The sequence below is a fragment of the Ovis aries genome, chromosome 23 (assembly GCF_016772045.2).
Source record: "Ovis aries strain OAR_USU_Benz2616 breed Rambouillet chromosome 23, ARS-UI_Ramb_v3.0, whole genome shotgun sequence".
Classification (NCBI taxonomy): Eukaryota; Metazoa; Chordata; class Mammalia; order Artiodactyla; family Bovidae; genus Ovis; species Ovis aries.
In genome coordinates, this window is record NC_056076.1 from 29,447,983 (window position 1) to 29,472,130 (window position 24,148).

A 24,148-nucleotide genomic window follows, 5' to 3' on the forward strand; every position below is an offset into this window, starting at 1 on the left:
ATAAAAGAATGAATTACCATTGATAATGGAATGAACAAGTGAATTAAGGCTGTTGGGGGCCTGGGTTACTTCAGAGACATAAAAACCAGTGACTCAGAGAGGCAGGTGGCAGAGAACAGGAAGTTGCTGGATCAGCTGCCAAAAGAGCCTGGGTGGTGGAGGCGTCAGTCCAGAGCTAGACTCCGAAGCAGAACCCCTGGGAGATGATGGATTTTTCAGGATGTCTTTGCCTCTGCAGGCAGACACAACTGTCTGCTTAAAAGGAAGGCTCCCTTTGCCTGTGCAGATCGACAGCAGACAAGCTGCAGTGGTCCAGGAATGCCCACCCGCCTCTCCTAGTTCTTGCCCCCTTGACTCCCTTTTTGATGGTCACCATCACTGCTGAAGGGTTTTCCTGCTGCCTTCAGCCTCAGCCACTGGCAAAGCAATGGTGGCCCTGGGAATCAAAGACCTGCCTCTCCTCATGGTGAAATGGAAGGTGATGCCAGGTCTGAAATGAGAGTTGGAAAGAAGACAGCATTGACTCATGGAAAATTCAAGGACCCCCACTGTCCCCACCCCTCGGAGTGCCAGGCACTGTGCTGGGCAGTAGGTGTGAACTGGGCAGAGCACGGATTCTCCCTGCACAGAGCATACAGATTCACCTTGTGCAACAGAGATGGCTCAGGTCTCAGCTAGAGTGACCTCATCTTTACACAACCGGCGCAGTAAGCACAACGCCACACGGTGTCGGGAAAATGTGCACAAAGCATCTAGTCCAGTGTCTGGCTCTTGGCAGATGATCAGTAGATACTTTTTTTCTTTCCTCCTCTTCCTCTACTTAGCCTTAAACTTAATCACCTATATAGATGCTTTTGAAAAACAATGGGCAGATGGTCATTCCTTGCCCATGTAATCAGCCCTCCAACACCTCCTTTATCATTGACAACTCCCCCTTTATTCCACTGCATGTTTCCTTTTGGTGATGGTTTCATTTCTCCTCCAAGGTTGTCCTTGATGTTCTTTTTAACCTCATTCCTCCCACAGACCATATGCTGGAGGGGGGTGGGGGACAGGAGAGGCACTGAGATTTGTTCTGCCTCCTGCACCTGTCTGGGGCTGGACCTGCCTATATATAGACAGACGTGAGCAGCAGGCATCTCTGAAATGTCACGCCAAGGGAACAGGCAGGGCCCTTTGCTCTGTGGGGGGACTGTGTGAAGGGGTATTGATAGACGGGTATGGCCATGCTTTCAAAACCCTGTACTGCGACTGAGCCCTGCTCCTCCATCCATGTTTATTCTGAACTGCTTGATATTCTAAGGCTGTGTTCAAGGCCAGCCTGGGTCAGGAGTGGAACAAGGGGTCTTAGAGCTGCCTTTATGATTGTATACCCTCCAGAGTCTGCCTGACTTGGTCCAGGCCCACTTCTACCACAAACAGGCTGTGTTACCTGAGGCAAAGCCACAGTCCAGGGGAGCCCAGCTTTACTAATTCTTGGCTCTCCTGGTGGCTCAGATGGTAAAGAATCTGCCTGCAATGCAGGAGACCTGGGTTCAGTGTCTAGTTTGGGAAGATCCCCTGGAGGAGGAAGTGGAACCCCAATCCATTATTCTTGTCTCAGAAATCCCATGGACAGAGAAACCTGGTGGGCTGCAATCCATGGGGTCTTACAGAGTCAAATGCAACTGACCGACTAATACTTTCACTGTCTTTCAACACAGAATGCAAGCAACAGCCCCATCTCTCACAGTAAGCCCTAGCTTAGTAAGTGGGGATTTCATCATTTTGCTCAAAAGTTTTGGAGTCATCCTTAGTTTTTCTCTTTCTTTCCTGTTCTACTCTCTAGCTATCACCATATCCTATTAGCTCTATGTTCAAAATAAGTCAATAAACCAAATCCAATCACATCTCTCACTCCCTTCCCTTCCTAGGGCTTTTTCAGAGAGGCCTGCCCTGATAACTCTATCATATCTCTTTGTCTTTTCCTTCGTACTGAGTTATCTTGTATTTGGGACTTCTTTCCATTTAGTGTACAATGTGTGTCTATTTTATTTCCCCCACTAATAGATGATAAACTCCATGATGACAGGAGTTTTATATGTTCTGTTTACTACTGTATCCTCATCAATCAGTGCATTGTCTGGCACAAAATCATTCCTGTGAGGATCCATGTCAAAGAAAGCACTGATAGGAAACATCTGTAAATCACCCAGCAGAGCACCTTGGTGTCACACATTTGCATCACAGGGAGCTTTTCTTTGAGGTTCTTCTGCAGCAACAAAAACTAACTTCAAATTCTAGGCCACTGCTTGGTGAGAACCTCCCAAAGGACATGTTGCTAAATCTTTTAGAAGAGAAAAATAGATGATACCAAGCTGATGGTGTCAAAAGCAATGTACAAGGATTGCATAGAAACTCGACACTGACTACTTGATAGCAGTGTTTTTGAAAATCTGGCTGCCAGTGACCAGCATCAGAATCACCTGGGGTGCATGTTAAATACAGATTCCAGGCCTGCTTCTTCACTTGAGAACTGCTTCATAGTCATGCTTTGTAAATTGCTCTTGTAATTGACAGAACATTTACATTGGCAGCAGCCTCCCATTTTCCCAGGGTCCAGTAAGCAACCTTGGGAACCAGGTGCTAAAAGGAGAAAAATGGTACCATGCTTGCTTCAGTTATCTAAGATACATGGATTGATTGAACATACAAATACCGGGTAGAACAGAATGAAAATACTAAGCCCACATGTGAACTTTTTATACCCTGAGCAGATTAAGATGGTTGGGTGGATAGGTAAGGATTGTGGTTTACTAAAGAGGCAATGATTGTCTAGCTAGGTATAACAGAACTGTCTAGGAGAGGCAGATGGTCATGATGGAAGTTCAGAAACTATTTTTGAAAAGTTCAGCTTGATTATGCATTTATTTTTATGGACCTTATAAGCATAGATCCACAAAGGAAAATCTTTTTCAAAGGCAAACATAGGGCAGTATGGTGCTGCATATAAGAATTACTCAAATGCCCAGTATCTGTATTTAATTCACATAATATATTACAATATTGACTTCTGTTATACTGGAACCAAATGTGATTGATGTAATTAATGTAATTTTAGTGATAGTAAAATTGAATTAGTGCTACTAATTTCTAGTCTTTCCCAAGACTTCTGAAAAACTTTTTATTGATTGAATGAAATGTAGGAAAAGAAGAGTATTGTCAATGTGTAAATTGATATTTTATTAGAACTTGCCAGGAGTTACCTAGGTAGGTGGAAACTTCAGTCAGAGTCAGTAAAACCCATAGGCCCAGGAAGACTTGTAGTCAAAACTACCTTGTGTTCCATTATTTGGTGATGGAATGAGACAAAATGTGTCTCTTGAAAGCAGCAAGGTACTTTTCTGAGAATGTTTTAAAATTAGTATGACTTACTTGAGGAGCTTTTCATAAAAGCCTACTGTTCGTCTGAAATGAGAAACGGTGAATGCCTTTTTCATTTTAACTACTAAGTGATTTCTTTCAGAGCCTTCTCCACTTCATTGTTCTTGTCATATGTTTCCAGCATAGACTCTAGGCCATGTACTTAACACCTTCTTATTTCTTCAAATTCATAAAATGTAGCCCACCAATTCCTTTTTTTCATCACTAGTTCAAACTCAGCTGCGTATGATAGTCACAAGTATGTTCTTTCATTTGTCACTTGGGCTGTTTCCACCTGATTCATAGTGTCTTTGGAACCCTGAAAGTGAATTCTGATCGTTCGGTTGGGCTAGAATGGGTATGCATATGGAGTTTTGGAAGCTGAACAGAAGATTGAACTATATAGCTTTATATAAGTCTCTTTTCTTTATTACTACATGATTTAAAAAGAATAGAACCTCCAACAGCATGGAGATTCCTTGAAAAACTAGGAATAGAACTACTTTTGACTACCATAGAACCACCATCAATCCTTCTATTGGGCATATACCTGGAGAAAACCATAACTGAAAGAGACCCATGTACCCCAATATTAATTGCAGCACTGTTTACAATAGCTAGGCTTCCCTGGTGGCTCAGCTGGTAAAGGATCCACCTGCAATGCAGGAAACCTGGGTTTGATCCCTGGGTTGGGAAGATCCCCTGGAGAAGGAAATGGCAACCTGCTCCAGTACTTCTGCCTGGAAAATCCCATGGATGGAGGATCCTGGTAGACTACAGTCCATGGGGTCACAGAGTCAGACATGACTCAGTGACTTCACACTTTACAATAGCTAGGACATGGAAGCAACCTAGGTACCCAATGGCAGATAAATGGATAAAGAAGTTGTGGTTCATAATACATACATACTCAGCCGTAAAAACGAAGAGTACCAATGAACCTATTTGCATGGCAGCAGTGGAGATGCAGACAGAACAGACTTGTAGACACAGTGGGGGAAGGAGAGGGTGTAATGAATTGAGTGTAGCATGGAAACATTTATGTTCAGTTCAGTCGCTCAGTCGTGTCTGACTCTGCAACCCCATGAATCACAGCACGCCAGGCCTCTGTATCCATCACCAACTCCCGGAGTTCACTCAGGCTCACGTCCATCGAGTCAGTGATGCCATCCAGCCATCTCATCCTCTGTTGTCCCCTTCTCCTCCTGCCTCCAATCCCTCCCAGCATCAGAGTCTTTTCTAGTGAGTCAACTCTTCGCATGAGGTGGCCAAAGTACTGGAGTTTCAGCTTTAGCATCATTCCTTCCAAAGAACACCCATATATAAAACAGCCAGTGGGAATTTGCTGTATGACTCAGGGAACTCAACCTGGTACTCTGTAACAACCTAGAGGGGTGGATGGGGTGCGAAGTGGGAAGGAGGTTCAGGATAGAGGGGACATATGTATATCTATGGCTAATTCATATTGATGTGTGGCAGAAACCAACATAACATTGTAAAGCAATTATCCTCCAATTAAAAATAAATAAATTTAAAAAATACCTTCAAATAAGAACAGCTTCTGTATTTCTTTCTTGGAGGGGCTAAGAAATTGTACTATGTTGAAACGGGGAGAGACTTGTTTTGCAGCTGCATTTAAATCAGTTCAGTCACTCAGTCATGTCCAATTCTTTGCGACTGCAGCACGCCAGGCTTCCCTGTTCATCACCAACTCCTGGAGCTTGCTCAAACTTATGTCCATCGAGTCGGTGATGCCATCCAACCATATCATCCTCTGTCATCCCCTTCTTCTTCCACCTTCAATCTTTCCCAGCATCAGGGTCTTTTCCAGTGAGTTGGTTCTTTGCATCAGGTGGCCAAAGTATTGGAGCTTCAGCATCAGTCTTTCCAATGAATATTCAGGACTGATTTCCTTTAGGATTGACTGGTTTGATCTCCTTGCTGTCCAAGGGACTCTCAAGAGTCCCAGCGCTACACTTCAAAAGCATCAGTTCTTCAGCAGTCAGCTTTCTTTATCATCCAACACTCATTCATACGTAACTACTAGAAAAATACTTGAAAAAATACTGGAAAAATATCTGAATAGTAAATACTATATTGGCAGAATAGTTGGCTCCCATCTGAACAGCTCTGATTCTGAGGCCAAATTGAATTTATGAATCACAAAATTTTGTCTGAATATTGCTTCTCTTTCAAACATATAAAGGTTCCTTAGTGAGAAGTTAGAATATATTGTGAGAATATCTGATTTACAGCATACCCTGTTTAAATTCGGTTATAACACAGTTTCTTGGCTAATAAAACTAAGAACACTTACCAGTTTCCATTCCAATTGTTATAAGTGGTATAGAAGTTGGCAATGGACCACATATGCATACTGTGCCTGAAAACAGAACATGGACTATTAGAATATAAAGAAATACCTAAATCGCTAAAGAGTTGAATCACAGTCGATATGTGTTCCCCTGGAGAAGGGAATGGCTACCCACTCTTGTATTCTTGCTTGGAGAATTCCATGCATGCATAGTGGAACCTGGTGCACTCCAGTCCATGGGTCACAGAGAGTCAGACAAAACTGAGTGGCTAACACTATATGTTAGTGGTTTGGTCCTCCTAATTAGTAGCATTTTAGGACTTAACTGCCTGTGAATTAGAAACTTGAATTCTGATGTGATGTCAGTGATTTCCGTTAATGCTCTCATGGGTAGAATTGCATGGCTTATATGAATGTAGGAAAATGAAGAAGAAAGTAAATTCTTTAGCCTAAGTTCTCTTTGATACCCTTGTGGGTCCTACCTAGTAAGTCCATAGTTTTAGTACATCCTCTGGGAGGAAAACTATCACACACAAAGTGCCAGTGTTGATAGTATAATGAAGCAATGAGTGAATTGCTTCAGAGCCCCTGAAGCAACATGTCTGTGTCCCAAGCTTAGTCTCAACTAAAATGGAGCTTCTTGGATTCACAGTTGTTTTAACCCATCACAAATCCAGCATATTTTGTGAGTGGTATATTTTAGTACAATTATTTTTTGGTGCTACTAGATCATTTTGGCTTAGTGAGTTAGATGACATTTATTTTAAAAATAAAATAATTTTTTTTGTTTCTTACCATATTGTTACTCTGTAATGCTGTTTTTAATATTAGGATAATAAAATTTTCAGTTGACCATACTGTTGAAGATATGTGTCAGCAAAAGAGTATTCTGTGAACCATGAAGAAAGATGTCAGAATTCACACCATGGCTTAATTAAGCATTTTCTCCACACATACTCCTCAAAGCTCTACGATGTTTGTAAATCATCTGTTACTTAGTAATAGAATTATTCATAGAAATTAGCTCTTAGAAATTAACAAATCTAGAGGATATAATCATGAAAATATTATTTTGATCTCGATGAAGTCACAATCTTTCTATTGATATTAACTGTTATAGACTAGAGATATACCCTGATAAGGATTTTGATAAAGGCTTAAGAAAGGTGGAGATAGTTTAATTATTATACTGTGTATAATGCTTTAAAAGTGATATTTTAAATGCCATAGGTTAGTTTGTAATTTAGAGAAATCAGAGACTGACAAAATAACGAAGTATATTCTCTGTAGTATGAGTAATACTTTATTCTAAACTGTTTTTGATATTTTTGTCTAATGTCTTATATTTGTTTTTTTCAATCCAGGCAGACTTCTTAATGTTATTTTAAATTAAATATAGTATTTAATAGTATGGAAAATACACTTAGGTGTACCTATAATTTTCCTATAGTATCTTAAAAAATTGTGGTTTCTTGGAGTTAATTATCCATTACATAAATTACCACAATACTAAAAAAAAAAAGTTATTAGGTTTATGTTAGGAAAGCAATAGACTCTCAAAAGTTTGTGGATTTAAGGCCAGAAAAATATTACAAAGACCCTAAGGCTAAAAGAAATTCGAGAAAAAAGGACAAAGGTCTGAGCTGCAGATTAATTAACCCTCAAATGACTCTACACAAGGGGAATTGTGTGGAGATCCCTATGAACATGGTAGTTTTCCAGGCTATATAAGATGTACCTGAGCTTCCTTTGAGCCTAGTGATGAAAGTGAAAGAGGAGAGTGAAAAAGTTGGCTTAAAGTGCAACATTCAGAAAACTAAGATCATGGCATCCAATCCCATCACTTCATGGCAAATAGATAGGAAAACAGTGGAAACAGTGGCTGACTTTATTTTTCTGGGCTCCAAAATCACTGCAGGTGGTGATTGCAGCCATGAAATTAAAAGATGCTTACTCCTTGAAATGGCACCCCACTCCAGTACTCTGGCCTGGAAAATCCCATGGATGGAGGAGCCTGGAAGGCTGCAGTCCATGGGATCGCTGAGGGTCGGACATGACTGAGGGACTTCACTTTCACTTGCCTCCTTGAAAGGAAAGTTATGACCAACCTAGACAGTGTATTAAAAAGCAGAGACACTATTTTGCCAACAAAGGTCCGTCTAGTCAAGGCTATGGTTTCTCCAGTGGTCATGTATGGATGTGAAAGTTGGACTATAAAGAAAGCTGAGGGCAGAAGAATTGATGCTTTTGAACTGTGGTGTTGGAGAAGACTCTTGAGAGTCCTTGGACTGCAAGGAGATCCAACCAGTCCATCCTAAAGGAGATCAGTCCTGGGTGTTCATTGGAAGGGCTGATGTTGAAGCTAAAACTCCAATACTTTGACCACCTGATGCAAAGAGCTGACTCATTGGAAAAGACCCTAATGGTGGAAAAGATTGAGGGTAGTAGGAGAAGGGGACGACAGAGGATGAGATGGTTGGATGGCATCAGTGACTCAATGGATATGGGTTTGGGTGGACTCCAGGAATTGGTGATGGACAGGGAGGCCTGGTGTGCTGCGGTTCATGGGGTCACAAAGAGTCGGACACGACTGAGTGACTGAACTAACTGAGCTTCCCTAGAAGCTCTTGAAAAGAATGTCTATTACAGTAGAGAAAGGCAGTGAGCTGATTGCAATTATCTTTCAAATCAGAATAGACTGCTTTTTAAGCTTGTAACTGACGTTTTCGATTTTTTTTAACTATGCAAAAGGCTTTGTGAAATTTCTTGTTTTCCTTTGAAAATTTAGTCTCTCATTTGTTATACTCTTTAATTATAGTATATTTGTTGTAGTACCTGGAGTAAATATATATGTGCAATCACATAATTAATTTAGAATCAGTAATTATGATGTGTAACTGTAATATAAAATTTTCTACTAAGCTTTGTCAAATGAAATGTCCTAAGCATACGCATCACATTCAAACCTCAGTGGATGACTTTTCTGATTTGTTCTTTTTCTAAACCACTGAGTGTTTACTGTACTTTGTGTTTTTTTTTTTAATACCTTTTATGTAATTTGTAACTGAAATACATGTGTTCTCATTCGCTCCCTCCTGAATATTGTTTGTTTAATGTTCAACTTTGGCAATCTGTGGAATAGAATGGTCAAGAGAATGTGGTTGATGGTGTTTCAGGGGACTGCTTAGCTGCATGACACATCTCCCGGGGAAGGGTAAGAGGGGGATTGACCCAAAGGCTAATGAAGATAGGCTTCACGTGTGCAAACACTTTCCAGGACCAGCATAGGGGCCCTACTGGGTCTTAGCACGGTTATCGAGTCGGTGTAATTTTTTGTCTTTTCCAGTCTCTTTCCTTTCTATTACCTCTTAGCCTCACATTGAGTGGTATCTGGAGGCTGCAGACATTTTGATACCTAGCTAAGGTATAACTGAGTTAAGAATAGATTGTGTTGAGTCTAATGGGACATTTTGGCATGGTTTTCGTTTTTGTGTAGTACAGTTGCATGAATGCTAACTGTCCTGGCTTTTCAGTGGCCTCCTGGAATACTCCTACTACCCAGTGTGCCAACTGACCGAGTGTCCTAACACAAAAAGGTACTAAGCAATTTGAAGAGATGTTTTGGGATGTTTTAGTAAAACATGAGAAATTAGACCCGTGTTAGATATATATGATGAATCCCTTTTGTCATCTTCAAGTTACTTATTAAAGAACTGAGAGTAATTTCAGATTAAAAAATGCATGAATGTGAACCAAAGTGATGAAAAGTGAGTGATGAAGTCAATAGAAATTATGCTAACATTGAGCATATAATTACAACCAAAAGTTTTTCAGAGCATAGTAAAGAATAGTTAAGAGGAAGGGATAAATTTCTGATAGAAGTGGTGAGTAGGTTCTTGCATTAAGTCATATGAATGAATGACATCTGAACCCTTTGGGAAAATATTAGAAATTTCTTGATTTAATTTAAAATACTAGTAATAACAAAGCTGATATGACATCTTTGCACGGAAGTTATCAATGACAAACTGGTTAAAGTTAAGACTAGTCACAGCAGAAAAAACTCAAAAATGCTCACATGTAAAAGGAATTTTTTTCAAAGTTGATAACTACCATAATGAGGGGGTAAGTAAGTGTTAGTCGCTCAGTTGTTCCCTACTCTTTGTGATCCCAGGAACTGTAGCCTCCCAGGCTTCTCTGTCCATAAAGTGCTCCAGGCAAGAATACTGGAGTGTGTAGCCATTTCTCTTCTCCAGGGGAATCTTCCCAGGGATTGAACATGGCTCTCCTGCACTGGGGTAGATGCTTTACTATCTGAGCCACCAGGGAAGTCCACCATAAAATATACATATTATTAATAATAATTTGAGAAGCTGAACATAGCTTTCAAAAATTATCAATAATAAATTATTATCAACTGGAGTAGAACAGAGGTGGCAAACTATGGGCTGTTTTCTATGGCCCATGACCTAATAATGATTTTTATATTTTTAAATAACTGGGGAAAATATTTCATGACCTGCAAAAGTTACATAAGTTTAACAATTCAGAGTCCAAAGCTGTTGTGTTAAAACAGTCATGCCCATTAATGTATTTATCATCTGTCACGGGTGTTATGCTATGACTGAGTTGAATCCTGTGATGGAAAGTGTGTGATATGAAGTCTAAAATACCTACTATCTGGCTTTTATAGAAGGGACTTCCCAGGTGGCTCAGTGGTAAAGAATCTGCCTGCCAATGCAGGAGCTGCAGGAGATGTAGGTCTGATCCCTGGGTTGGGAAGATCCCCTGGAAAAGGAAATGGCAAGCCACTCCAGTATTCTTGCCCGGGAAATTCCGTGAACAGAGGAGCCTAGTGGGTTACAGAGAGTCAGACATGACAGCATACATGCACACACACACATACACATGCATACTTGTCTGCTTATCTGATATCAGGTAAAGGAAAGACTAAATTCTCTTCATAATACTTGATATTATAAAATCTTTGTTATATGAAGAGACAATCAGAGTATGCAGTCAAAATATGTAGCAAAAGTTGTATGGGTGAAACTGATAAATTTAGGTGTATCTTCTGATCCTTCTGGATTTTATGATATTGTGGAATTTGTCAGCCCTTCTTTTAGTTTTTGGTGACTTTTCTCATTCTTAATATTCACTTTCATTTCTCACTTTTAAAAAATTCATTTTATTGATGTATAGTTGATTTACAATTAAACTTTTATTTTTAATTTTACCTTTTTCTTAAACATTATCCTCTCAAATTATTTAAACTCTGGGTCTAACAAAACTTGATACAATAGTATATAATAAACTACATTTTCTCAACTGGAGCCTCAGTGCTTTTCTCCTGCTATGCATCTGTCCTATTTATAACTATCACACATTAGACTGGAATTAGTTTACAAAGGGCAAACAAGCATCTGGGGTGAAGTAAAGAAAAAAATTCTGCTAAATGTTTTACTTTATGAGAAGTTGACCCCCTGCTAAAACTTTCTCAAATATTGTTCCTAAACAGTGGAAAACTGCTGGTTTAATTCTTGGAATGGCACATTATTGCTCAGAGAGATTTTTTTATGGCTAGGTTTAAAATGGAACTGCCAACAGGTTTAATTATGGTACCACTAGAGAGGGCACAGCATATTAACATTATCGCATGAAAAAAATATCAATCTATTCTGTGAATGTATCGAGCACCTTTAATATTTTCATTTGCATTTACAAAAACTCACATTTAAATTTTTTATGAAAGCTAAATAGGACTTCAGAGAAATGCCCTCTCAAGATCTTTCAGTTTGAAATCTCTTATTTTAGAAAATGTGATATGAAAATATGAAGAACTATGGTTTTTGATAAAAATCAAAGAGCCTATCATTCTCCAATATGGCCTTTCTGATGGTCATATTTGACCCATTTTTCTGGGGGTGAAGAGTATTAAAACAGGCTCAACATTCAGCTGTTATGTATAGCTATATTTCTCTTAAATGCTTATTGAAATAACTCAAGACAGTGCTATGATAAGATTAGATGGAGCCACTGGCTAAGATATTTGGGACCAACCATTTTTTTTCTTCTGAGCCCATGTAATTGTTACATAAATAGACTTTTTGTACCTTCTAAAAATTGGTTCAGGACTTGTAGAGTGGATGGGAATCTGCCTGCCAGTGAAGATGACAGTGGTTCGATCCCTGGTCCGAGAAGATTCCATACTCTGTGCAGCAACTAAGGCCGTGCGCCCTAACTACTGAGCCCACATGCTTCAGCTACTGAAGCCTATGTGCCTAGAGCCTGTGTGCCACAACAGAAGAGGCCACTGCAATGAGAAGCTTGCACATACAACAAAGAGTAGCCGCCACTCACTGCAACAAGAAAAAGCCTGTGTGTAGCAACAAAGACCCAGCACAACCAACAAAAAATGGTTTGGTGCTACAGTATATTCTCATCTGAGCTTGAGTCTCCTTCAAGACACCAGATGGTAATTAGTGTCCTGAACTGGTCCATTGCTCCTATCAAGGCTTTCACTTTGTCTGAACTCTAGCATGGCTTCTAGCTACTTCAGACCATGTCACTAGGATAACTCCAGGCCCCACTTAACTCACTATTGACCGGAGATCTATTAATTTGTCTTTTCTTTCCCAAATGTTATTGCCCAGAGATGTTTCAGTATTCACTTATATAACAAATTGCCAGCCATAGGAGTTAATTTCTGCAAAAATCCCCTGGTCAATAATGTGTTAAAATGTGTTCCTAAAAAGCTTGCAGTCAGAAATCCTTTCTCTGACCTTTGAGATGGAACTCTTCTATCACCTAAAATTGACTCCTCAAAGATCTGGGAGAAGTCTTTGTAATGAAAACATCCAGAGAAAGAACTCTCACTCTCAGTTTCCAGGCTTCAAAGTACGACAAGGACCAGACCTTGGTGGGCTCCTTGCTCCATCTTGCACCGTTTTACCCCCTGGCATAGAGATGAGATGTTTGTTTCTCTTCTGTATAAGTGTCCATTAGCCTACTCCATGAACCTACCCTTTAACCCCTTAATGCCTTTAGATGTCTTTCCTTTAGTACACTCCAGCATTGAAAAAGTCTCCTGCCTTTTGTGTTTCAGTGGGATTGAGCTCAGATTACACAACGTTCTCTTCTCTAATGCAATAGTCACTACTGGATAAAATCTGTCTTTATTACTTTCAGCTACTGTCAAGCTTTATCATTGATACTACATTTGTTCCAAGCTATTGATGATGCTGTGTAGCTTTTTATTTCTCAGTCTTAGAGTCAGAAGGGACTCAGACTGCATTTTATTTCAACCCCCTCTTTTACAGTAAAGACATTGAAGCTTAGAAAGAGGAAGTATGAAGCACAGGTCAGTAACTGTGAAGATGAGGTCAAAAGCCAGTGTTCCTGACAGTCCCCTCTGCTCTGTGCATTGCCACATCCCTGGTTGGGAATCAAATTTAACTTTCCATGAAATTATTTTTATGATAGGAGGAGTTATGAGATTGGTACTTAACCAGCTTCTGAGTTAAAAAATCTTATTTTTCAGATTTAAGGACAAAGTTTTATAGATGTTATGACAAACAGGACATATACTTCTGCCACACAAAAGTAATATAAAACTTCCTAAATTGAGTAGTAAAATCCAACAATTTGATCATTTTAATATTCACTGAGTTAGATACTTTTTCCACCCCCATCATATTGAGATCAGGATGAAGTGAAGATTTAGCCCAAAATTCTAGCCATTTTTAGTGTATTCGAGCTGTTTCAATGCATAGCTGTAATTTCAAGGCTCAAACACAATTGCTGTATACATTTTCTTTATGTATTTTTTTTTTTTTTTTGCGGATTTCATGTCGCTTAAGAAGAAAAGTTAGGTGTATTTAGCAACAGCAATGGGAAAGATCTAAAATTCTTTGATTCTCTTATCTCCGTTATAAATACAAATAAGCAAACTAAATTAAGCTACTATAAAAGACCTTTCAAGAAAAATGGAAGAATATGGGAAAATGAGCTTTAATAATAGAGATATCTGCACTTGTATCCTTACTTTAAATGTGTGAAAATGGCACTTAATAGTCTTCCAGATAAGGTATTCATTCACAACATCTACGTGCATGCTTAGTTGCTGTCATGTCTGACTCTTTGTTACGCCCATGGACTGTAGCCCTCCAGTCTCCTCTGTCCATGGGATTTCCCAGCCAAGAATACTGGAGTGGGTTGTCATTTCCTTCTGCAGGGGCTCTTCCTGACTTTCTTGATCCAGGGATCACCTGGGAAGCTCCTCACAACACCTTGTTCAGTCAATAAGTCGTGTCTGACTCTTTGTGATCCCAAGGACTGCAGCATGTGAAGCTCCCCTGTTCTCCACTATTTCCCAGAGTTTGCTCAAATTCATGGCCATTGAGTCAATAATGCTATCCAACCATCTTATCCTCTGCCTCCCCCTTCTGTTGCCTTCACTCTTTCCCAGCATCAGGGTCTTTTCCAACAAGTCAACTCTTTGCATTAGGTGGCCAAAGTATTGGAGCTTCAGCACCAGTCCTTCCAACAGGATTGATTTCCTTTAGGATTGACTGATTTCTTCTCCTTGCTATCCACGGGACTCTCAAGGGTCTTCTCCAGCACCACTGTTTGAACACATCAATTATTTTACACTTAACCATCTTTATGGTCCAACTCTCACATCCATACACAACATCTAGCTGGGCTTTAAACAGCTCTTTCTTGGTTACACTGCATATCTGCAGGCACTGGAGTGATTAAAAGGAAAATGGTGTAATTGCAGTGAAATAGAAACCAGCTCTTCTAATGATTTAGAATTGAGATCAATGATGACACAGTTCAATTACAGCATTAGTTCTTGATGTCAGAGAGGGGTTAAAAATGGATCATAATGACTCTTTAGCAGATAAATTTGGAGCAATTAGAGTCCTGAAAATGTCTCTTTATGTAACTAAAAAAAAATTGCTCTTAAATGATCTGGGCTGCAGAACCTGTTTCTTTTGCATGTTAGAAGCGGTTTTAAAATTCTATTGCTTCTCAATTTGGACTTAATCAACTGAGTTTCTAAGCCCCACATTGCAAGTGAAGACAGATTAGATTTTAAGTTAGTCTGAACTACAGGGATTTTAAAAGGTTAGTAGGTATAAACATATAAGGAAAGATAAGGAAAATAAATTTGTTAAACCTAGCACAGTTCCCTGCATATCATAGGTATTAAATAAATGCTTATTGAATTAAATTTTATATTCCTTTTGAGGGGTTTCCCTGATAGCTCAGTTGGGAAAGAATCCTCCTGCCAATGCAAGAGACCAGGGCTCAATTCCTGTGTTGGGATGATCCCATGGAGAAGGAAAAGGCTACCCACTCCAGTATTCTGGCCTGGAGAATTATAGTCTGTGGGGTCTGGCAAAGAGTCAGATACAACTCAGCGACTCTCACTTTCAAAGAGTACAGATTAGCTAAATATCAGTCATGACAAACAGTCAAGACCAACTTTACTGTCCTCTTTATCTTTTGTTTGGTGCATATAAAAACTGAATAAAAACATGGACTAAGCCAACGTGGTTCTTTCATTGTAGGTTTGGTGGGCTGAGACTCTCATTTTCCCATTTGTTGCCCTCCCAGTTCTAGGCTATCCCTTAGAAAGTCTACAGTCTCACTGAAGCCAGAAACACTGTCATTACGTCTTTGTTTCTCCCATTATTAGGATAATTTGACTGACATATTTATTGCTTTATTTCAATACCTCAGTGTGTTTTAAGGAGAAGATTTAAACTAAATTGATTGTTTTTTGAATGGACAAATGGACAAAAAAGAGGCTTTGGTTCATGGACAGTCTATTCAAATTAGCAAAGCTTCAATTTGTCTAGACATTTCACTATAGCTATCTCGTATACAGAAAGAAAAACGTTATTACCTCCTCCTTCCCTTTGTGTTAGCCTGGTTATTTAGCTCTGTTTCCTACCCTCTTGCTTTTTTTAGAACTCTGTTTTCTGGAAGTTCACTCTTCTGACACATTGTTGTGGCATTTAAATTAATGTCCGTATGGAAAAGACATAAGGGAAGAATATTGATTTCTTATAAGCTAATTTTTCATTGATGCTGTATATTATGAAAGATTCTCTGTGTTTTCTTTAACAGGTATAGAATTTTTCTCTTGCTCTTAAAAGTTTTGAAATTGAACAAATAACTATTTCAATGATAGGTGAATAAGCAGAACTTATATATAATAAAGACTTTAATGTTTCTGATATATGGAGAATCTTGTTTGTAACATACAAATTCTTACAGGTTGATATTATTTTTATTACAGATGAGGAAACTGAGGTTCAGAAAATTAATTTACTTATGTTTGCCCAGTTGGCTTTTTGCATAGCTAACAAACTTAAAATAGAAATATTGCTCATAAATTTTAACAACTAATGATACGCTAATAATATATACAGATTACTCATTCTTTGATGTTCATAAATTATTTTCAAAGGCAATAGCTTACTTAATTTCAAAGGATTTTTTTGTTCTATAGATTTTATTATTAAAGGGTTTTAGAGAGATCCTTATTGTCTATCACAGTGTATTTATAACAAACATAGCCTATTTTTCAAGACTTTATATTTTAATTTCTTGGGATGCTCTTGATGCTAAGTTTAGATACATTAAGATAATCTGTTTTTTCAAAGGGACTGTCACTTCCTCTTGGTATGTAATGCAATGCTCTTCATGAATTTCAGAGCTAAGGTTTGTGGCAGCTACACAACATCAGACCAAATGGACTAATTCAAAATGTCCTTTTTTTCCAGAATGATATTTTCCACAAACGTAGATCTTCTCTTTTCACTTAGAAAAACACACTACAAAAATATCTTCTAGACTCTTAGCATATTATCTTTAAAGTTGGTAATTCAATGGTATAAATATCAGGCAACATAAATAAAAATTAAAGTCTGATTATTTATTATGTAGGCTTAATCTTTTATTTGAGGGTTTAAAGCTGCTTTCTACCAGAACTAAAACTAGTCCTTTGCTTTATTTTTTCATATGTCTATATTTATACATGAAAACTTCTCTTAGACCAGCAGTACTTGGTATAGTTCACTGTTTTCCAGTAAAGAGTAAAGGAGCAAATCTTAGATTTATGTTGACTAGCATAACCCTATAACTCGGAGCAAGCATCGAATGCAGGAAATTTGGAGTTAATTCAATTCAATGAATGCTTAAAAGCTCCTGTGTTCCAGGTATGACACAGAGTGCTGGATCTGTAAAGATAGGTAAGATATACTTCCTGTTCTCAGAGATCTCACAGGGTAGTGGAAAGTCAGATAGAGGAAAAACATGAATGTCAGATGAGCGGGAAGCAAATTCGAGAGAGACGCTGGCCCCAGATTTGATGGCACATGGCTCGTCAGCCTTTCTGGAGTTGTTGCCCAGACAGGCATTCACTACCAGTTCCTCACAAGCTGTGGCCGTGTTCAAAGGAACGTGGGTATTTGTAGGGCTCACATGGAAATGCTCCAGTGACAGTTCAGTTGCTCACCTCCCCAAGACCAGAATGATAATCCTTTACCTTGGAATTCTTCCCTCCTCAGCCAGTGTCATCTAAGGAGAGAAAGAAGAGGACTGGTCCTGTTGATGAAATCAGTGGGGTGGCATTTTGTAGTTTCACCATTTTTATACCTTTGTGCAACAGGACATTCTCTTGTCTGACCTATAAGAGCCAAGAACAGAGGTAACTTTAGATCTCTCCAGGTTTTCCATTCTCAAATCTGGTTCCATTTTCTTTAAGGTTATCATTTGAGTAAATGTATAAGAAGAGAGGCCTGGCGTGCTGCAGTCCATGGGATCACAAAGAGTCAGATATGCCTGGGCAACTGAACAACAACAATAAAAAGAGAAGGAAGGGTTGGGGTGATGGGGTAGCTGGGTTTCACACACTAAAGCACTTGGCTCTGTCCACCCCTGTGGCAGCAGTTCCACTGAAATCATCTTGATGTGATATGTTGTAATCTCTATGGCATTAAAAGATGCCAAGTTTCATGGAGAATCTCAGAGCAAAGTTCTGGGAATAAGGGGTGAAGCAAACAAGCCAATGGCTAGAAAACACCTTAATAGAGGATCCCAGGGCAACATCCAGGATAAATGGAAGAAATAAATGAAACCGTGGATAGATAATAGCTTCTCTGTTGCCTGGGTTTTGCTGCCTATCATTTTCCAGATATCTCTCTTTCTTTCCAGTGCCAACAACCTTGACAGATATAACACTGATCTAAGTACAGAACAGCTGCCTGTGAGGATCTGACACCCTCACCTCCCACATTATGACATCAAAGATGCAACTCGTATTCCTAAGGGAAGCTGAATGTAAAAGAGCCAGTGTGCCACCCCCATGGTTTTCCACCGGACACAGGGATGTGCAGAAACCTAGAAATGTATCAGCTAAGCACATGCTGAGAGCCTGGGTAGCACAAATGTTTAGCTCAGTGACTGTAGCCAAAGATGAGTGTATGAGCTGAGGACACAAATGAGATTTGCTTCAATTATAGCAGCTGTCTCAGCACCAGCCTATTTTAGTGGCTTCAGGTAATATAGCCTTTTGTATAAACCAGCAACGTGTCATGACCATCCTTCTCATTTTCCCTGATCTTGGGTCCTAGTCCAGTGAGAAGTGTCTCCTTTGACAACCTGGACTCTTGAGGTTAAATGGAACAACTGAAGTCTATCTCCTCCTTCTTAGGATTTCTTGCTATTCTGTGAAAATAGAGATGGTCCTTCCAAGTTAATCACATGTAATCTTTAGTATGAGCTTCCCCGGTGGCGCAGTGGTAAAGAATCTGCCTGCCAGTTCAGGAGGTGTAGGTTTGATCCCTGGGTAGGGAAGATTCCCCTGGAGAGGGAAATTGCAACCCATTCCAGTATTCTTGCCTGGGAAATCCCATGGATAGAGAAGCCTGGCAGGCTACAGTCCATGGGGTCACAACAGCATCGACACGATTTAGCTACTCAACAACAATCTTTAGTAGAAACCAGCTGGAGTTGTGAGTTCAGTCTTTGTCATTCGTGGTTTTATAGGAATATCCTCTCTTTATAGGAATATCACAGAGCAAAAGTTTCTATTGCATCTCCTATATTTATGACTCAATAAGAATTCTGTAGACTCTGTAGGGGAGAGTTGTCTAGAAATCTTTTGAATTAGATATGATCCAAAAAATCAATGTAGGAACATGGATTTATTCTGCTGGAACATCTCTATAAGCTACATAGAGTCTTTGGGGGCAAAGACTCTGCTTCATAAATTTTTGAACCTCCTCCTTGTCTATCTAGCACCATACTCTAAACAGGGAAGATTCTCAGTAAATAAGTGCTGGAAAAATGTGTGTTTTGGAAGCAGTATTTCCTTACTTTGAAGAATGAGGTATCTCAAGAAATTTTAGAATTTTTACATTTAGTGAAATGTAATACTTAATTTTAAAAAAATCTCTTGTACCAAACTCTCCAAATTAGTTTCATCTGCATCTTCAAAAATCCTTTGTAAGGAGCTATTTGTTAATAAATTGACTCAAATTTCTCTGCAGAATTAATGTAATCTGTTTGGAGGAGATAAGAGTGAGGATAGTTTGCAGTTTATAAAATGAAAACTCACTCCATCTGGATTTGGCACTTGTCAACCATATACAGACTGCTGCTTCTTGCATCCTAAGCTAAAAGTATTAAAGCAAAAAAAAGAAAGAAAAGCTATGTAAAAAAATTTTCCATGCTGATTCCCCCTGCTCTCCCTACCACCTTGAAACCATTATTTCTAGAATGCTAGAATTCTAACACTTTCTTCCCCTTTCCCACTATCTGCAAGTTTTCTTTCCTTTTTTCTCTAAGAATAATGTTATTGAGAATTCTGTTTACATGTGTGAGTTGAATTTTTCTTGAGCTATTTGAATCAGACTTCAGTGATGCCTTGGTAGCAGTGCTTTCACACTCTGACATTTTGCTTTTCCCTTTCTCAATTTTCTTTTTCTTTTACTACAATCCAGCTTTCCAGCTGGAAGAAAATTCAAGAGCTTCGGGTCAAAGCTGATGCTTTGACCTAGACATTCACTTGGAGGAGATGAAGGAACAATTTAAGCCACTTTCTTCTCTCCTTTTCTGTTACAGGAGATTGCTGATACTCTGATTATAGGCATGTGTGCACATGTAGACACACACACTCATACACCCTCGTGATAGGGTGTGTGTGCATACACGCACACCCCTAGGGCCCACCCCGTCTTCTTCAACCTAACACTAATTTGGGATTCCCCATCTGACAGGCACTGGCACAATGATCTCTTTCAGATACAGAGTGGTAATTTCACCCTAAATACTTCAATTATTTATAAATGGATCTCAGGCACAGCAACTAGCAGCTGGGCTATAGAAGCTGCTCTGACTGAGGCGTGGCCATGATGCTCTAAACAGTGTTATTAATATTTATGTGACTTGATTGGCTAGTTTAGATGCAGGTCTTCCCTGGGCTGTGCAGAAGAAGCCTTCCTCTTCTCCCTCGTCTGTAATTATGAGCAGATTCTTTCCTTGGTCGAACTTCAGGGGTGATGGAAGGCCAGGCCCCGGCTGAAAACTGTGCCAAGCATATCTGTACGGTTCCTTTACAGCTGAAGCATATGCCTGAAAATAGCAAATCTGGAAGCTCAGACACTGAAACTTGGATGAAGGTTCTGATTTGAACTTTTGACAATACATAAATGGCAATGAGTAATCTGACATAAAGGGAATTATCAAAACAGATTGAGAAACTTGGGTTAATGAATTTACACTTTTTTCCCCATTTGTTAATGTGTTTATTATAATGAGTTTGTATACTTTTTTTTTTTTTGAAGATACAGGTATATTTATTTAGAGTCTGATATCAGATGGTAAGGGGCTTCCCTGATAGCTCAGTTGGTAAAGAATCTGCCTGCAATGTAGGAGACTTGAGTTTAATTCCTGGGTGGGGAAGATCCCCTGGAGAAGGGAATGGCTACCAACTCCAGTATTCTTGCCTGGAGAATTCCATGGACCTGGACCAAGGAGCCTGGCAGGCTACAGTCCATGGGGTCATAAAGAGTTGGACATGACTGCTCGACTAACACTTTCACTTTCAAATGACCGTTATAATCAGTGCACTTAAAGGGCACTGCCACAAACTTCAGGTATTGCTTCCTTCCTGATAAATATCTTTGTTTTCAATGAGAATATATTATACTATAGTCTAAAGTAAGATCTTTTAATACTTCACGATCTATTAACAAAAGGGTGTAAGTGTTGGCTTCTGAGAACTCCATAATTTCTCAAGTCAAACACTAATGCAGGACAATGATGATTCTAGTGCTGGTTCAAAATGGTGATTCCTTTGGAAAAGCTGACGTGTGTTTGGTTTAGAATCTATCTTCTGCATGGTTTCTTCGGTGACATCCCTTGCAGGAAGGTGGTTCTGCAGCTCAATTCTGGTAACCTTAAACCTGCAAGGTGATAGCCGTTAGAGGGCAGTACAGTTACATTTTGTTAGCAGGAAACTGGAGGGAAACTGTACAAAACATTCCTTGCAGGGGTTTTCAGGACTAAGGCAGTTGTCTCAGCACCAGTGGTAGGTTTTCCCCACCTCGCCTTAATGGGGACAGACATAGGCAGAAGCTCATGGTAACCAATAACGCTGCATCAGTAACATCAATATAGGAATTCTTTTATTTTTGTGTATATGCTAGTCACTTAGTAGTGTCCGACTCTTTGTGAACCCATGGACTGTAGCCTGCCAGGATCCTCTGTCCATGGAATTCTCTAGGCAAGAAGACTGGAGTGGGTGGCCATTCTCTTCTCCAGGGTATCTTCCTGACCCAGGGATGGAACCTGGGTCTCCTGAATTGAAGGCAGATTCTTTACCGTCTGAGCCATGAGGGAAGCCTTTTACTTTGTGTAGTTACAGATAACAATACTTCCTTTATTACCCTTTTCTGTCTTTAACCAAATAAGAGTTGACCTTTCTGATTTAGATTTTTCATAATCATTTGTCCCTTTAATATTTGTGTGTTTGTGGGCTGTGTTTTTTTTTGGGGGGGGGGGTTGGGGGGAGAACTGTACAACCAGATGACTTCCCACACAAAAGTGCAAACTCCTAAGTCTTCCATGACCCAGCATTATAATGAAGATGGTTATTGTGGAGAGTCTAGGTTAAAACATGTACAGAACCAACCTGTCATAATGACAAATCAGCTTGTGAGTGATCTCATTTGCTAGCTACGGCCGTCTTAGCTATAAGCTGCCAGGGAGATGAGACCTGGGTAAATAATCCATAATTACAGTAGAGTAATCCATAATTTGGAGAAGGCAATGGCACCCCACTCCAGTATTCTTGCCTGGAAAATCCCATGGATGGAGGAGCCTGGTGGGCTGCAGTCCATGGGGTCGCTAAGAGTCGGACACGACTGAGCGACTTCTCTTTCACTTTTCACTTTCATGCATTGGAGAAGGAAATGGCAAGCCACTCCAGTGTTCTTGCCTGGAGAATCCCAGGGACGGGGGAGCCTGGTGGGCTGCCGTCTATGGGGTCGCACAGAGTCGGACACGACTGAAGCAACTTAGCAGCAGCAGCAGCAATCCATAATTACAGTACAGACTGATATAGAGAAATTTGATTCTTTGGGATGGGAAAACTTTTCCTTGAACTTGACTAATGAATTAGTTTTTAGAGAACAGATAAATACAGTGTGGCTTGCTATACTTAAAAAATATTCCCAACCTGCACATCTTTCTCAGTAGATAAAGGAATGTCTCAGTCGTAGAGGTGAGCTCAGCAGCTGAAGGGGTAGAGCGTGAAGCCCAGCCAATGCCTCAGACCTGAGAGTAACCTGGAGCTCATTCATTGCACAGACCAGTGGACCAGAAACTGGAGTAATGAGATCACCAGCTCAGTCTTTTGACAACCTCGAGCCAACACTCTTCTCAATTCCTTGCTCTTCTCTCCGATCTCCCAAGGATCTGCTTTCTGCTCAGGCACGACTTGACAGAAACAATTCTGAGATGCTGAGTTTGAAAATAGAAACAAAATTTAAATACTGGAAGGATAAAAGGAATCAAGTTAAACATGAGGGTGGTTGCAGCTAATTAGCATGTAGGCAGCTTCCTCACAGGGAAGGTAGTGAGATATTTACTTTCTTTTTTATGGAGTGGGAATAAGAGGTAAAAGATGAGGAGATTGGGCCAGGTGCTGGAAGTCTGAATATACATCACTAAGGGAAATATAAAAGGTCAAAAAATATCCGGTGCACATTCTAGAGACTGGATGAAAGCTTGTATCACTGAATTGAATTTTCAAGCAGCCAACTTGACTGTTAGTTAAGACCAGTGTTCTCATTTTCCCCCCTATGTCCTTTGACATCATTTTTGACTCATTCAGGTACTGTTCTGTACTGTGCTTTAGGGGGCTTGACAAACAGTGGGAAATGGATGCATGCACAAGTGTAGGTATACAGTGTGAGTCCCCATAATTCTCACTGCCATTCCCAGTCATCACCATTATTTTTAAACATTAAGTTGCACGTGTGTGTTAGTTGTTCAGTTGTGTCTGACACTTTGGGACCTCATGGACAGTAGCCCTCCAGGCTCCTCTGTCCATGGGATTCTCAGGGCAAGAAACTGGAATTGGTTGTCATTCTCTTTTCCAGGGGATCTTCCCAACTCAAAGATTGAACTTAGGTCTCAGGCGTTGCAGGTACCCTCTCCACTCTCTGAGCTACCAGGAAAGCCTAAGTTGCATAGACCATCAGCTTAAAGCTGACTGTACTTTTGTGTGACTATATAGTAACACACTGCTGTGATCTGTGCTGCTGGAGCTCCTCACTGGGTCGGGGAACCTTTGAACACAGGTCAGCTGCATTTTAAGGAGCACGATTCTTAGGGGTGAGAAGTGTGGCTCTGATGGAGCATGGTGATGAGTGACTTTAGAGGATGAGAGGGGTAGGGGTTGGCGAGCCCCCTGTGCATCATATTCCTGTCCCCAAACTCTTTGTATCAAGCAAACTACAGACTGGTGCCTGCCTGAGGATGGTCCTCTGCGTCTTACCCCGGGATATCATTTGTAATCTGGATGTAGTTACTTGTTGACTCCTGTCCCCCATTAAGCTAAGAATCTCTTTGTAGCCAGAGGCAGCATATTTGCTGGGGCTTCCGTTACAATGTATCCCAAACTTAGGGGCTTAAAACATAGTCCTTCTTATTTAACTTATATGAAGAGTACATCATGAGAAACGCTGGGCTGGAAGAAGCACAAGCTGGAATCAAGATTGCCGGGAGAAATATCAATAACCTCAGATATGCAGATGACACCACCCTTATGGCAGAAAGTGAAGAGGAACTAAAAAGCCTCTTGATGAAAGTGAAAGAGGAGAGTGAAAAAGTTGGCTTAAAGCTCAA